The following is a 17332-nucleotide window of genomic DNA, read 5'->3' on the forward strand; positions in this document are numbered from 1 at the left end:
TTTTCTTCCACCTCCTCCTTAGTGCGCGACCATGGTTCCCTGTCAATACTGAACAAATCTGGCTGGGGCAAAGGAATTTCCTTCTCATCCCCGTCAGCAAACAACATTCTATAGACCAAATTATCTGGAGTGGAATCAGCGGTAACAAAATGATGGCTCTTCATAGCAGCAATATCAAGCCTCCTAGGAGTTAATGGCACATCATTATAATCAAGAGGAAGTCTTAAATGTGCTAAAATGCGTGATGCAATGGTTCCTCCAAAAATAGGCCCCCTGTTAGACAGGCGGCGAGCAATAAGAGAACCAAGATGATAAGGTGTCCCTCCAGTAAGTGCAGCATTCAAGAAAGCAAGATGGTAGCTAGAAATATTGCTAGTGTTCTCCCTACCAAGAATGCTAGTAGCAATGTAATAGGCAAAATACTTAATGGCGGGGAGTTGGATGTTTCTTATCTTGCCACGCTGAATGGTGCGACAATCATCATTGGCGATCCCTCGATAGAGCTCCAACAAGACCCGGGGGTTGTCCTCAATCCTCCTTGATGTACCTACAGGGGCAATATCCAATGCAACACAAAATTCGTCCAATTCCATAGTAATAGGATTACCATAAATCTTGAATGCAACTGTCGGCCCATATTGCTTGTTGTGGAACTTGAAGCTCTCGACGAAGATTTTGGTGAGCATGTAGTATTGCTCCCTTTCATCTCCCACGTAGGCGGCTAAGCCCGCCCTGTTGACGAGGGTGAAGAAATCCTCCAACAACCCTGCATTACTCAGAAAATCATAACATGGGAAAGATGAAGCATTAGGAGCCCCATTGTCTTCTTTGGGCGCGAAGCTTGGTGCGATGACATCCCCATTGTAAGATCGCTTGAATCGGGTGGCGGTCCTAGAGGGCCTTCCGGTGCTGGTTGTCTCTCTCTGAAACACTTCTCCAAAGTTGAAATTATCCATCTTCCTTTTCTGAAATTTTTCAACAAACAATATAAATTTTATTTGGTGACATATAATCAAGGGGAACCACTATAGGAATTTGCTAGAGTACTAATCATGCATCAAAACTAGTTTATACAACTTAGAACAAGCATGCAAGCTCACTAAACATGTTACCTACAGCAGCAAAATATTCAAGATATACTCAACCAAACAAAATTCTACTTGGATAATCGGAGGAGTCACATACCGGAGAGCAAATGTGCCAAATTTCAGACAGAAATCTGGGCTGAGCAAAGAGATCGAAAAATCCTGAGCTCTTGAGCAAAAACGCGAGTGAGAGGAAGCTGATGTCGATTTTTTCGGGAGAGAGAAGAGTCTGGGAGAAAGAGATGCTAAAGTGGGGCAAAGGGGGGCCCACACGCCAGGGTGGCGCGCCCCCCTTGCTGGAAGCGCCGGCCTGTGGGGTGCCACCCTGGGGTGCCCCACTGGTCATCCCCAGGTGCTCCCAGGTGCATTTTCGAAAAATAGGACCAACGGTATAATTTTGTGAATTTTTGAAAACTTTGAAAAATGCACATTTCTAGGTATTAAGTTTATTATTACTGGCCAGGAAAATTTTGAAATCTCTAATTAACTAAGGAACTTTGCAAATCAAAAGTACTACAGCAAGCAAAGCAAGTGGAGGAAGAAAGAGATGTTGTTTACCTCCTCTATGCATATAAAAGGTATTTGTTAACAAGGTTGATCAAGTCTTGCCACCAAATAAATTTTACATAGCATAAGAAGAAATAAACCTCAAATCAATCATGTTACCTTTAATTGTATTGATATGGATCCAATCATAAGACTTTGATATCCTTCTTTAGGCTCATATATAGGACAATCAATAGTTCCAACTTTGATAGTTCTCACATTAGATATAGTATTAACTCCACATACTTTATCAATCTTCTTGGGGAAATAGACGGTATGCTCCTTATCATCAACATTGAAAGTAACCTTTCCTTTATTGCAATCAATAACAGCCCCTGCGGTGTTAAGAAAAGGTCTCCCAAGAATAATAGACATATTATCATCTTCAGGCATTTCCAACACAACAAAATCAGTTAATATCAAGCAGTTATTAGTAACTTGAACAGGAACATCCTCACATATACCAACAGGAATAGCAGTAGATTTATCAGCCATTTGCAAAGATATATCAGTAGGTATCAACTTATCTAAATAGAGTCTCTTATAAAGAGAAAAAGGCACAACACTAACACCGGCTCCCAAATCACATAGAGCAGTTTTAACATAATTATTCTTAATAGAACAAGGAATAGTAGGTATACCTGGGTCGCCCAACTTCTTTGGCACTTTGCCATTGAAAGAGTAATTAGCAAGCATAGTGGAAATCTCCTCATTGGGGATTTTTCTTTTGTTAGTAACAATATCTTTCATATACTTTGAATAAGGAGGCAATTTAATAGCATCAGTCAAAGGGATTTGCAAGAATAAAGGTTTCATCCAATCGCAGAATTTATTATAGTGTTCTTCTTCCTTTGATTTTAGTTTCTTAGCAGGAAAAGGCATTTGCTTTTGCACCCAAGGTTCTCTTTCATTACCATGTTTCTTAGCAATAAAATCTTCTTTAGTATACTTTTTATTTTTATCATGCTTTTCAGGTTCATCTTCAACTTCTTCTTTATCAGAAGCATCTTTCTTATCATTATCATTATCGTTATCATGTTCATTACCACTTTCAGTTTCAGCATCGGAAATAGAAATACTATTAGTATCATTAACAGGTTCAGAGGATTCTACAACATTTTTATGTTTCTTCTTCTTTTTCTTAGAAGGAGCACTAGGTCCAATGCGTTGAGAATCTTGTTCAATTCTTTTGGGATGCCCTTCAGGATATAGAGGATCCTGGGTAGAGACACCACCTCTAGTTGTTACTTCATAAGCATGTTTCTCTTTAGAATTATTTTTTAGCAAGTCACTTTGCACTTTAGTGAGTTGATCAATTTGAGTTTGAACCATTTGAAAATGTTTAACAAGCATCTTAACATCATTGGAGGTTCTCTCCACAATATCATGCAAATTGCTAATAGCTTGAGAATTTTCCATTAGATGATTCTCTACTCTCATATTAAAATTTTCTTGCTTAACTATATAATTATCAAACTCATCTAAGCATTGCGCAGGAGGTTTTGAATACGGAATATCTTCCCTAGTAAAGCGTTGAAGGGAGTTTACCTCAATCATGGATGAAGGGGGAATTATCTCACATATATCTTCTATGGGAGGTAGATTCTTCACATCTTCGGATTTAATACCTTTCTCCTTGAGAGACTTCTTAGCTTCCCTCATATCTTCATCATTCAATTCAATTAAACCCCTCTTCTTCAATATTGGCGTTGGAGTTGGTTCAGGTGTATTCCAATCATCATGATTCCGGCTTATTTTAGCCAATAATTCTTCAGCTTCGTCTGGAGTTCTTTTCCTGAAAACACAACCAGCACAACTATCCAAATATGCTCTAGACTCAATGGTTAGTCCACTATAAAATATATCAAGTAGATCATTCTTTTCTAAATCATGTCCAGGTCGAGCTCTGATAAGAGAACAAAATCTTGCCCAAGCCTCAGGCAATTTCTCTTCATCTCCCTGGTCAAATCTATAAATTTTCTGTAAAGCGGCATGTTGAGCACTAGCAGGAAAGTATTTTCGAAAGAAAACATCACGCAAATCAGTTGGACTTTTAATAGAACCAGGAGGCAAATTATTATACCAAGTTTTAGCATCATCCTTTAATGAGAAAGGGAAAATTTTAGCGACAAAATAAGTACGCATCTTGACATCATCAGAAAACAAGCTACTCATAGAAGAAAGTTCAATCATGTGCTCTACAGCACTTTCTTTTTCAGTACCACAAAAGGGTGCTTTCTCTACAATAGCTATATGAGATAGATCTAGAGAAAAATCACAATCTTTATCCTTAATGCATATAGGAGATGTGGCAAATTTAGGATCAGGAGATAACTTATGTCTAACAGTATATTGTGTGAGAAACTTTTTAATTTTTCTTGCATCAGCAGTAGCATTGCATCTATTAATAAAATCATCATTAAGCTCCACATAATCTTCATCAGGATCATCACTAGAATAATCAAGTTCAGGTGAATTAACAGGTGTAGTGGCATTAGGAGTTTCAGTATTTTCAATTTGTCTAGACCTAGCAATTGTAGCATCTAGAAAAGATCCCAATGAACCACTATCATCAAGCACAGCAGAAACATTATCAATATTATGAGAGTTTTCAGATTCAGCAGAAGTACCAGCAAGTGAAGCTTGCGGCGGTGAAACAAGTTGACTTATCACAGATGGTGAATCAAGTGTAGCAGAGGTACTCAGAGTTGTACCTTTTCTTGTAGTGGATGGTAATATGGCGACTTTAGGATCGCGAGTTTTACCCATGATGGAGAATTTGCAGCGAACAATATCAATCCAAGTGAACTTCCAAATAAAGCTATGCTCCCCGGCAACAGCGCCAGAAAATAGTCTTGATGACCCACAAGTATAGGGGATCGCAGCAGTCTTCGCGGGAAGTAAATCCCAATTTATTGATTCGACACAAGGGGAGACAAAGAATACTTGAAAGCCTTAACAGCGGAGTTGTCAATTCAGCTGCACCTGGAAACAGACTTGCTCGCAAGAGTTTATCAGTAGTAACAGTTTTATAGCAGTAGCAGTAGTGAAATAACAGCAGCAGAGTAACAGAGACAGCAGTAGTGATTATAGTAAACAGCAGGATTAAAATACTGTAGGCACGGGGATGGATAACGGGCATTGCATTGATGAGAGAAACTCATGTAACAATCATAGCAGGGCATTTGCAGATAATAATAAAACGGTGTCCAAGTACAAAGCAATCAATAGGCATGTGTTCCAATTATAGTCGTACGTGCTCGCAATGAGAAACTTGCACAACATCTTTTGTCCTACCAGCCGGTGGCAGCCGGGCCTCAAGGGAATCTACTGGATATTAAGGTACTCCTTTTAATAGAGTACCGGAGCAAAGCATTAACACTCCGTGAACACATGTGATCCTCACATCACTACCATCCCCTCCGGTTGTCCCGATTCTTGTCACTTCGAGGCCATTGGTTCCGGACAGCGACATGTGTATACAACTTGCAGGTAAGATCATAAAACAATGAATATCATGATGAAACAATAACATGTTCAGATCTGAGATCATGGCACTCGGGCCCTAGTGACAAGCATTAAGCATAACAAGTTGCAACAATATCATCAAAGTACCAATTACGGACACTAGGCACTATGCCCTAACAATCTTATGCTATTACATGACTAATCTCATCCAATCCCTACCATCCCCTTCAGCCTACAGCGGGGGAATTACTCACACATGGATGGGGGAAACATGGCTGGTTGATGGAGAGGCGTCGGTGGTGATGATGGCGATGATCTCCTCCAATTCCCCGTCCCGGCGGAGTGCCAGAACGGAGACTTCTGGCTCCCGAGACGGAGTTTCGCGATGTGGCGGCGTTCTGGAGGCTTTCTGGCGACTTCGACTTCTTTTCGTGCGTTTTTAGGTCGAAGGCAATAAGTAGTCCGAAGGAGGGCGTCGGGGGCTGACCGAGGCCGCCACACACTAGGGCCGCGCGGGCCCCTCCTGGGCCACGCCGGCCTAGTGTGTGGGGCCCTCGGGCCCCCACCTGGCTTGCCCTTCTGGCTCCGCCAATATTCTGGGAAAATAGGACCTTCTGCACAAATTCCGAGGATTTTCCTGAAAGTTGGATTTCTGCACAAAAACGAGACACCAGAGCAGTTCTGCTGAAAACAACGTTAGTCCGTGTTAGTTGCATCCAAAATACACAAATTAGAGGCAAAACAATAGCAAAAGTGTTCGGGAAAGTAGATACGTTTTGGACGTATCAGGGGTGTATCGTAGTACTTTCAATAAATAAGAGTGTCGAACCCAACGAGGAGCAGAAGGTGTTGACAAGCAGTTTCGATGAAGGATTCACTGTAAATGCTCACAGACAAGTATTCAGGGGGTTTTGATATAGCAGATAAATAAAATACAAGTAAGTAATATGCGAGAGTAATAATTGCAGAGAGTGGCCCAATCCATTTTAGCACAAAGGACAAGCCAGTTTGTTTACTTATGATGACCAAACGTTCCTGAGGACACACGATAATTTAGTCTAGTGCTTTCGCTTCATATAGTTGATTAATCTTCATTGTTTTGATAAGTGTTGTGTGGGTGAACCTATGCTAATGCACCGCCCTTCCTAGGACTAATACATACTTGTGATTAAACCCCTTGCAAGCATCCGCAAATACAAGAAAGTAATTAAGATAAATCTAACCACAGCCTTAAACTCTGAGATCCTGCTATCCCTCATGCATCGATATACCAACGGGGGTTCAGGTTGCTGTCACTCCGGCAACCCCACAATTGGCAAACGAATACAAGATGCATTCCCCTAGGCCCATAAAGGTGAAGTATCATGTAGTCGACGTTCACATGACACCACTAGAAGAATAACACCACAATTTAAATATCAAACCATTAAATATTACTCAACATAGTTCACTACTAACATTTAGACTTCACCCATGTCCTCAAGAACTAAACGAACTACTCACAAGACATCATATGGAACATGATCAGAGGTGATATGATGATGAATAACAATCTGAACATAAACCTTGGTTCAATGGTTTCACTCAATGGCATCAATAACAAGGAGTAATCAATACCGAGAGAGTTTCCCCTATGAAATAATCAAGATTCAGCCCTAGATGTTACAGCGGAGACGAGGTGCAGCGGTGGAGATGATGGTGTCGGTGGTGGAGATGATGGTGATGATGATCCCAATGAAGTCCAGCTCGATGGTGGTGACGATGGCGACGATTTCCCCCCTCCGGGAGGGAATTTCCCCGGTGGATTTCAGCCTGCCGGAGAGCTCTTTTCTCTCTGGTGTTTTCCGCCCCGCAGAGGCGGCTGTGTCTATTCTCTATGATCCCCCGCACCTTAGGGTTTTCGGAAGATGAATTACGCGAAGGGGGAATAGCCGAGGGGGTCGTGGGCCCCCTCCCCACAAGGCAGCGCGGCCAGGGTGGTGCCCGTGCCGGCCTATGGGGGGCCATGGCGGCCCTCCTCGGCCCCCCCTTTTGGCTGGCTCCGTCTTCTACAAAAATAAGGGCTTCGGTATATTTTCCGTCAATTGTTGATCTTCAGAAATATTGTATCCTGACTGTGCTTTTTCCAGCAGAATTCTGACTCCGGTGAATAATTCTCCAATAATCATGAAACATGCAAAATAGGTGAAATAACATAAGTATCATCTCTAAATATGAAATATATCAATGAATAACAGTAAATTATGATATAAAATAGTGATGCAAAATGGGCGTATCAACTCCCCCCAAGCTTAGACCTCGCTTGTCCCCAAGCAAAACAGAACTCGGTAAAAAGACCACATGTTTATGGAGTGAAGAGTCGATAAATGAAATACGGACAAGAAGCATCACATTAATTCACACAAGACATTCTAGTGAACAACTTCCTCATGTAACTCAACTTGAAACAAGTAGAGGGAAATCACAATTAAAGGTGCATAGGAAATCAATATTGGTAATGGCAAACTTCGTTCTTGGTCAAGGATCAATTAACAGATTGTACTTTATCTTTCGAGCATAGATAACCTTCAAAATCATATTCATTCAGATAAAATTTGTACTAAACAAGGAAGAATAAAAGACATGATTAAATAGATCACAATATAAATGGTTGGATCACAACAACTCAATTGCTTGCTTAAGATAGAGGGAAATAGGTTTACTGACTCAACATAAAGTAAAAGATAGGCCCTTCGCAGAGGGAAGCAGGGATTAAATCATGTGCTAGAGCTTTTCAAGTTTTGAAATCATATAAAAAGCATAAAAATAAAGTTTTGAGAGGTGTTTGTTGTTGTCAACGAATGGTAGTGGGCACTCTAACCCCCTTGCCAAACAGACTTTCAAAGAGCGGCTCCCATGAAGGACGTTATCTCTACCAGTAAGGTAGATCATCCCTCTTCTCCTTTGTTTACACATGTACTTTAGTTTTATTTATGGATGACACTCCTCCCAACCTTTGCTTTCACAAGCCATGGCTAACCGAATCCTCGGGTGCCTTCCAACATTTCACATACCATGGAGGAGTGTCTATTGCAAAATTAAGTTGCTTACTGATGAATCAGGGCAAAACATGTGAAGAGAATTATTAATGAAAGTTAATTAATTTGGGGCCGGGAACCCTGTTGCCAGCTCTTTTTGCAAAATTATTGGATAAGCGGATGTGCCACTAGTCCATTGGTGAAAGTCTGCCCAACAAGATTGAAAGACAAAACACCACATATTTCCTCATGAGCTATAAAACATTGACACAAATAAGGAGTAATAACTTTTGAATTGTTTAAAGGTAGCACATGAAGTATTTACTTGGAATGGCAGATAAATACCACATAGTAGGTAGTTATGGTGGACACAAATGGCATAGGTTTGGTTTAAGGTTTTGGATGCAAGAGAAGCATTCCCTCTCAGTACAGGTCTTTGGCTAGCAAGGTTGGTTAGCAAGCATAAGAGTTGAGGGAAACAGACAAATATACATGTGATAGAAATAATCATGCATCTTCCTTGTAAGAACAAACAATTTTAACTTCAGAATACTAAGCTAATAGCTAACAAGAAAGAAAGATAATGAAATAATATATCTACATGTATTTCCCTCTTTTCTACTTAAATCTCAAAGTATTGTTGTTATTGACCAATGCTAAGTTTGCCAAAACCAAATAGATTTACTTAATGCTCCCAAAGTGATACCAATACTAACAACAAGATCAATCATATAACAGAAATTGCAAACTAAAATAAGGTGTGCAAAAAGTAAATGATAAAACTTCTCATTAATATTCCATAACGATAACTCACACCAAGGGATACATAGATAACCAACTAAAAGAGAGATACTTCCACACTGCAACCATCTTATATGATAACTTCCCTACTCATGATATGACACTACTTGACAGTAAAAAGGTAAAAGATAGTGATGATGTGATACCGCGGCACTCCCCCAAGCTTGGAACAAACCAAGGGGGTGCCAATACCAATGATGAATTACTCCTTCGGTGGTGATGGAGGAACGACACTGATGGGAGTGAGCAATTGCTCTAGCATTCTGCGAAGTCGGTTGTTCTCCTCTTCAAGTATCTCCACTTCCCTTCTCAGAACACGGTATTGATCGCAAAACTCATTGCTAACCCGAAGAGCTTCCTCTACAGCAGGGGAAGAGTCGAGGCTAGAAGCAGGTGGTAAAGGTCCCTGCAAGTTACGAGAAAAAGAACATCGAGTGTTAACCGATCCCACCAAGATTGGCTTACTCCCCACAGCTTGCCGCTCTCTTTTTATTGATGACATCTTCTTCACTTCCTCCTTGACACTATCATCCATCTCTTTCCGCCTTGTCACGACCCTTTCCTCTTTCGCCCATCCAAAGAAAATTCCTTGATCTAGATCTTGGAGAAGCTCACGGTTGTGACGCATTGCATAATCTTCTGAGGATGAACCTTGCGACGACATCTGAATAGAAACAGGTCGAAACAAAACACGACGAGAAAACGATATACGGACCTCGGAGGGTCCGGTGGATTATATAGCAAAAAAATTCACGACAGAAGGAAAGTACCAGGTCGAACCGGAGTGGGAAAGGGACTCCGAGGAGTCGTCCCCGTATGGCAGCGCGGCCAAGGTGGGGCCCGCGCCGGCCTATGGGGAAACGCCCTCGTATGTCTCGTCCGCTCCGATTCGATCTCGTAATTTTTCATATTTTATAAAAATAGCAAAAACATTGTTCAGAAAGTTAAACGCGGACTTTTTATTACCAGAACTGTTACCTATTCGAAGTCGAGCTCTGCAGAATGATGACCCACAAGTATAGGGGATCGCGGCAGTCTTCGAGGGTAGTATAACCCAAATTTATTGATTCGACACAAGGGGAGGTAAAGAATACTTATAAGCCTTAACAACTGAGTTGTCAATTCAGCTGCACCTGGAAAAGCACTAGCAACAGGGGTGATGTGAAAGTAGCAGTAATATGAGAGCAGTAGTAACAGTAACACAGCAGTAATAGCAATATGAGAGCAATGGCACCAGAAGATAGTTGATACTACTTCCAATGACATATAGAACGAGTATATAATGATGAGAGATGGACCGGGGTTCCCAGCGATCTACACTAGTGGTAACTCTCCAATAAGTGACAAGTGTTGGGTGAACAAATTACAGTTGGGCAATTGATAGGAATCAAAGCATTAAGATAGAACATCAAGATTATTAATTATGTAGGCATGTTTTCCGTATATAGTCGTATGTGCTCGCAATGAGAAACTTGCACAACATCTTTTGTCCTACCAGCCGGTGGCAGCCGGGCCTCAAGGGAAACTACTGGATATTAAGGTACTCCTTTTAATAGAGTACCGGAGCAAAGCATTAACACACCGTGAAAACATGTGATCCTCACATCACTACCATCCCCTCCGGTTGTCCCGATTCTTCTCACTTCGGGGCCATTGGTTCCGGACAGTGACATGTGCATACAACTTGTAGATACAATCTAAGCAATAATTACAAAGCTCAAATCTAAGATCATGCCACTCGGGCCCTAGTGACAAGCATTAAGCATAACAAGATTGCAGCAACAATAACTTCATAAACTTTATAGATAGACTAATCATAATGTATCATCCATCGGATCCCAACAAACACAACACCGATTACATCAGATGAATCTCAATCATGTAAGGCAGCTCATGAGACCATTGTATTGAAGTACATGGGGGAGAGTATACCGACATAGCTACTGCTAGAACCCGTAGTCCATGGGGGAACTACTCACGGAGCATGATGGAGGCGATGGTGTTGATGGAGATGGCTTCCGGGGGCACTTCCCCGTTCTGGCAGGGTGCCGGAACAGAGTTCTGTCCCCCGAATTGGAGTTTCGCGATGGCGGCGGCGCCCCTGGAGTCTTTCTGGAGTTTCGTCAATTGGTACGGTGTTTTTAGGTCGAAAGGGATTTTATAGGCGAAGAGGCGGCGCAGGGGGGCACCTGGGGGCGCCACACCCTAGGCCGGCGCGGCCAGGGTCTGGCCCGCGCCACCATGTGGTGTGGTGGCCCCCTGGCCCCTCTCCGACTCTTCTTCGGTGTTCTGGAGCCTTCCGGGAAAAATAGGAGGTTTGGCATTGATTTCGTCCAATTCCGAGAATATTGCCCGAACAGCCTTTCTGGAACCAAAAACAGCAGAAAACAGGAACTGGCACTGTGGCATCTCGTTAATAGGTTAGTTCCGGAAAATGCATGAAATCATCATAAAGTGCAAGCAAAACATGTAAGTATTGTCATAAAACAAGCATGGAATGACAGAAATTATGGATACGTCGGGGATGTATCAGCATCCCCAAGCTTAGTTCCTGCTCGTCCCGAGCAGGTAAACGATAAAAAGAATAATTTCTGTAGTGACATGCTACTTACATATCCTTGATCATACTATTACAAAGCATATGAAATGAATGAAGTGACTCAAGGCAATGATCTATAGTTGCTAACAAGTAGATAACATATAGCAAAACTTTTCATAAAGAGTACTTTCAAGACAAGCATCAAAAGTCTTGCACAAGAGTTAACTCATAAAGCAATAGATTCAAAGTAAAGGCATCGAAGCAACACAAAGGAAGATATAAGTTTCAGCGGTTGCTTTCAACTTTCAACATGCATATCTCATGGATATTGTCAACATAAAGTAATATGATGAATGCAAATAAGCAAGTATGTAAGAATCAATGCACAGTTGACACAAGTGTTTGCTTCTAAGGTGGGAGGAAGTAGGTAACTGACTCAACATAAAAGTAAAAGAATGGCCCTTCTACGAGGGAAGCATCGATTGCTATATTTGTGCTAGAGCTTTGGTTTTGAAAACATAAAGAGAGCATAAAAGTAAAGTTTTGAGAGGTGTTTGTTGTTGTCAACGAATGGTAGTGGGTACACCAACTACCTCGCCAACCGGACTTTCAAGAGCGGCTCCCATGAATTATTTGCTTGTTTATGTGGCACTCCTTCCAACCTTTCTTACACAAACCATGGCTAACCGAATCCTCGGGTGCCTGCCAACAATCTCATACCATGAAGGAGTGCCTATTTAAGTTAATTAATTTGGGACTGGGAATCCCATTGCCAGCTCTTTTTGCAAAATTATTGGGTAAGCGGATGTGCCACTAGTCCATGTGAGAGTCCGTCAAAAGTAAATGACAAGGTTGAAAGTTAAACACCACATACTTCCTCATGAGCTATGAAACATAAACACAAATTGAGAAGCATTTTGAATTGTTTAAAGGTAGCACTCAAGCAATTTACTTTGGAATGGCAGGAAATACCACATAGTAGGTAGGTATGGTGGACACAATTGGCATAGTGGTTGGCTCAAGGATTTTGGATGCATGAGAAGTATTCCCTCTCGATACAAGGCTTAGGCTAGCAAGGTTGTTTGAAGCAAACACAAGTATGAACCGGTACAGCAAAACTTACATAAGAACATATCGCAAGCATTATAATACTCTACACTGTCTTCCTTGTTGCTCAAACACTTTACCAGAAAATATCTAGACCTTAAGAGAGATCAATTATGCAAACCAATTTTAACAAGCTTTACGGTAGTTCTCCACTAATAGGTTTAAACTACATGCAAAAACTTATGATCTATTTGAGAGCTCAAAACAATGGCCAAATGTCAAATTATCCAAGACATATGAGGCATTTTCCTTTTCCAACCAAATAACCATAAGTATTGTAGCTTCCAACTTTTATCATTGAACATTAAAAGTAAAACGAAGAACAAGTGTTCATATGAAAAAGCGGAGCGTGTGTCTCTCCCAAACAAGGATTGCTAGGATCCGAATTTATTCAAACACAAACAAAAATAAAAGCACACAGACGCTCCAAGTAAAGCACATATGATGTGACCGAATAAAAATATAGTTTCAGGGGAGGAACCTGATAAGTTGATGAAGAAGGGGATGCCTTGGGCATCCCCAAGCTTAGACGCTTGAGTCTTCTTAAAATATGCAGGGATGAACCACGGGGGCATCCCCAAGCTTAGACTTTTCACTCTTCTTGATCATATATCATCCTCCTCTCTTGACCCTTGAAAACTTCCTTCACAACAAACTTCTCATAAACTTCATTAGAGGGGTTAGTACTCAAAAAATTTGAATCCACCTTGGTCCTGTAGTGGCACATTGCAAGAACTCAATAAAACATTAGCTACAGCTCTCTATGTCTAGAAAAGCTCGCTTAAAGTCCACAAGAGACAATGCAAAAAAAACAGAGACAGAATCTGCCAAAATAGAACAGCCAGTAAAGACGAAGTTTAATAAAATACTTCCGTTGCTCAAATCAGAAAACTCAAAACTAATGAAAGTTGCGGACATATCTGAGGAACACGCACGTAAATTGGCATATTTTTCTGATTTTTCTACAGAGAAAACAGCCCAGATTCGTGACAGATAGAAATCTGTTTCTGCGCAGAAATCCAAATCTAGTATCAACCTTCGATTAGAGGCTTCACTTGGCACAACAAAACACAAAACTAAGATAAGGAGAGGTTGCTACAGTAGTAAACAACTTCCAAGACACAAATATAAAACAAAGTACTGTAGCAAAATAACACATGGGTTATCTCCCAAGAAGTTGCTTTCTTTATAGCCATTAAGATGGGCTCAGCAGTTTTAATGATGCACTCGCAAGAAATAGTATTCGAAGCAAAAGAGAGCATCAAGAGGCAAATCCATAACACATTTAAGCCTAACATGCTTCCTATGCAAAGGAATCTTGTACACAAATAAATTCATGAAGAACAAAGTGACAAGCATAAGAAGATAAAACAAGAATAACTTCAAAAATTTCAGCATATAGAGAGGTGTATTAGTACCATGAAAATTTCTACTACCATATTTTCCTCTCTCATAATAATTTTCAGTAGCTTCATGAACAAACTCAACAATATAACTATCACATGCAGCATACTTTTCATGATTTCCAAACACATAATTTTTATCAAGTTCAAGAATAGTGGAATTAAAACTTTCAAACTTACTTTTATTAATAATATAACAAGGTAGTTGATCAATCTCAAGAGATATGGGACTCATAGAATAAGTCAAGAACTCTCCAATCCCATTTTCATTAGTAGTACAATTAATATTATCAAGTAACATAGGACCATCATCTAGAGCTTTATCATAAACATTTGCTAAGCAAAATTCTTTAGTACCATGCATTTCGACATCAGGCACAAACAAAGCATTATCATAAGATTTATCAAAGTAGCATGGATTATCATAAATAACAGTAGCATAATCATTCTCACAAGTATTACTCATAGGTACTATTTCAAGAGAATCCACAGGAACATAACACTCAACTTCTTCCGGTAAGCATGGAGGACAATCAAATAGTGTAAGAGATAAAGAGTTACTCTCATTAGAAGGTTGGCATGGGTAGCTAATCCATTCTTCCTCCTTTTGTTCGTCGCTCTCCTCTTCTTTTTCATCCAATGAGCTTTCAGGTTCATCAATTTCCTCCTCTTTTTCATCCAATGAGCTTTCAGGTTCATTAGTTTTGTGGCACCCCCGGGATCAGGGTTAGACAAATACCAGATCTTCGTCTGACATAAGCCTAACCTAGAGCTCGAGAGACTACAGTGAGAGAATCGGTAACACAACAGTGACTCTACGACTCAAAAAAATAATACAAGCTCATAACTGAGCGAAGAACCAAAGTATTACAAGCAGAGGTCACTGACCTGGCAAACATCAATCAACGGAAGCGAAGTTATGCTATTAGACGTAGCAAGATAGCAAAAGGCCTAAGAGGCCAGGAGCATAACGGCGACGTCCCAGCCCATAGATTCCAGGCTGCCACCTGGGAACCCCAAGCTACTCGTCGATGTCGACTAGAAACCACCATCTGTTGGAGCGACTTAAATGCAAAACAAGAGCATGCAAAGCTGAGTACAGGGACTCAGCAAGACTTAGTACAACCTTTTAGCAAAGCGGGTATGCGGGCTTTCTGTGGAGCTTCTTTTGCGTAAAGCCAGTTTTTCTTTGATAAACAGGAGGGAGAAGAAGCTCGACTACTCAGAACCTTTAAAAAGGGATAAGAGAGCGGCATCTCTATCTCTATTGATCATCATATTGTATCCACCAATCTTCATCATCTCGAACCACTATCCTCGGATTACCCCCTCAACACCCGGAGAAGGTATCCGTAACACACATTGATTGCCAAGTTTTACGATTAGGTTAAAGTTCTCTATGATCTCCACGTCCGTTCCCAAGTCGTCCGTAACCGTGGACACGGCTTTTCGAAAAGATTTAACCCTGCAGGGGTGCACAACTTTACCCACACGTACCAACCGACTCTTAATGCCAGAATCATTAGCTCTCTTCCTTGGAAAGCCGGCAGAGGGTGGTTGACCACGACCTTTACCTTGCTGTCGCCGAGACCATGAGTCACGCGCTAAGGATTGTTCCGCCGTAACGGGTCAAGTCCCGAAGTCGGTCCTTAACGATGTGAGGCGAGGTGGGTTTCACCAGGGACTCTAACCCAAGCCACCTCGGCCACGCTTACCTACCTGTATGCCATGCACCTTTTCACAAACGTTTTCGATGCATATGTCCAGATAACACGCAAACTATGTGACTCATGGAATCTACTAGGCAAGTTAGTGAGTCGAGAGGGTACCATAATAGGGCCTCGCATGGTTGTACGCTCAGTCTTGGTTCAAGAGGCGAGAACTCGGTTCCTAGGGTCGGCAGAAACGAAACAACCCACCACATCCCAATGTGGCCTCTCGTCTGAGCCTTTAATCATGTTTTTCAACATCTCTATACTTACCACGTCAACCTGTCATGCTAGTTTCATTTCATTGTATGGCTCCAGTCCGAAGACCGGAGTAGCAGCGTAACAAACTAAGCATGGCTAAGCATAAAGAGATAAAGGCTCTAGCGATGCACACATGCCAAACCTAGTTATGCTAGGAGCAGTGGATCAGGTATTTGAGGCTACAAGGGTGAAACATGCAATAGATAGGATAACTCTACCTATCGATAAAAGACAGTTGAATCGTATGCAATATGTAGGAACCAGAGTAAAAGCATTTCGAAATCATATATGAACCAGGCTAGGGCTTGCCTTTGTCCCTGACAAACCAATGTGGATCTTCGGAGATCCCATGCTTGACTTGTTTGTCGGTGGACAAGTATTGACCTTCGGTGATGTCGATCTTCGTCGTCTCGGACTCGTGCTCTATCGATCGCGAAGAAGCAAATACTAGAAATAGAGAAATAACAATCAACACATGGCATCGATGCAATGCGCATACAAGTATGAATGATATGTCATATTAATGTTATTGAAACTAACCCTAAGCCATCATTGTCAAATTAAATGGAATTCGAATGCATAAAACATTGCATTTCGATGACTTCCATAAAGTGGTATTTCGTTGTTCTAACAAAAGTGTTAATTGAAGTTGCTTAACTATGCATGATGATAGCATAAGTAGATAGGTTTCATTTTTCTGAACATTTTGACATATTATACATCATTTTCTGATTAAAATTGAATTACTTATGAATTTTACCAGATTTAATCATTTAAAAACATTTCTGGAAATTAGGAAAAAGGATTACTGCGTCACGCTGACGTCATGGTGACATCAGCGCGGCAATGAGCTCGCAGGTGGAGCTGCAATTGGCCGATTCAGAGGGCGATAGCGTGCGCGCGTGGGGGCATACTGGGCAGCTCGACGCGGCCGACCATTTGGTGGCGGCGCCGCTGCCAAATGGTGGCCGGAGCGTGGCCGGCGACGATGGGCGGCGGCGGCCGGGACAGTTGCTCGTGGAGGGTGGAGCTAGAGGACGAGAGGGAGCAGGCCGAGGGCACCGGCGTGATGGGTAGCTCACCCTGAGCGCGACGGAAGCGACGGCGAGGCCGGAGGTGGTCGGACGGCGACGCCATGGTCATCGGAGGCGGTGGCCGGCCGCGGGGAAGATGGGGTCGGGGCGGGCGATTGGAGCCTCCCCTCGTCGATTCCTTTGACGGGGTGGAGCAGCAGGAGGAGGCGGAGCCGATGGTGGTGGCGGTTGGGCGCGGGGGTGGCCGGAGCGACGACGACGACGAGCGTTGGTCGGGGCCAGGGTTTGCTCGCGCTCACAGAGAGAAAGGGAGAGGAAGGAGGGCGCCAGGGGGAAGATAGGGACGAGGGAGAGCGAGAGGG

This window comes from Lolium perenne, chromosome 7 (genome assembly GCF_019359855.2).
Source record: "Lolium perenne isolate Kyuss_39 chromosome 7, Kyuss_2.0, whole genome shotgun sequence".
Classification (NCBI taxonomy): domain Eukaryota; kingdom Viridiplantae; phylum Streptophyta; class Magnoliopsida; order Poales; family Poaceae; genus Lolium; species Lolium perenne.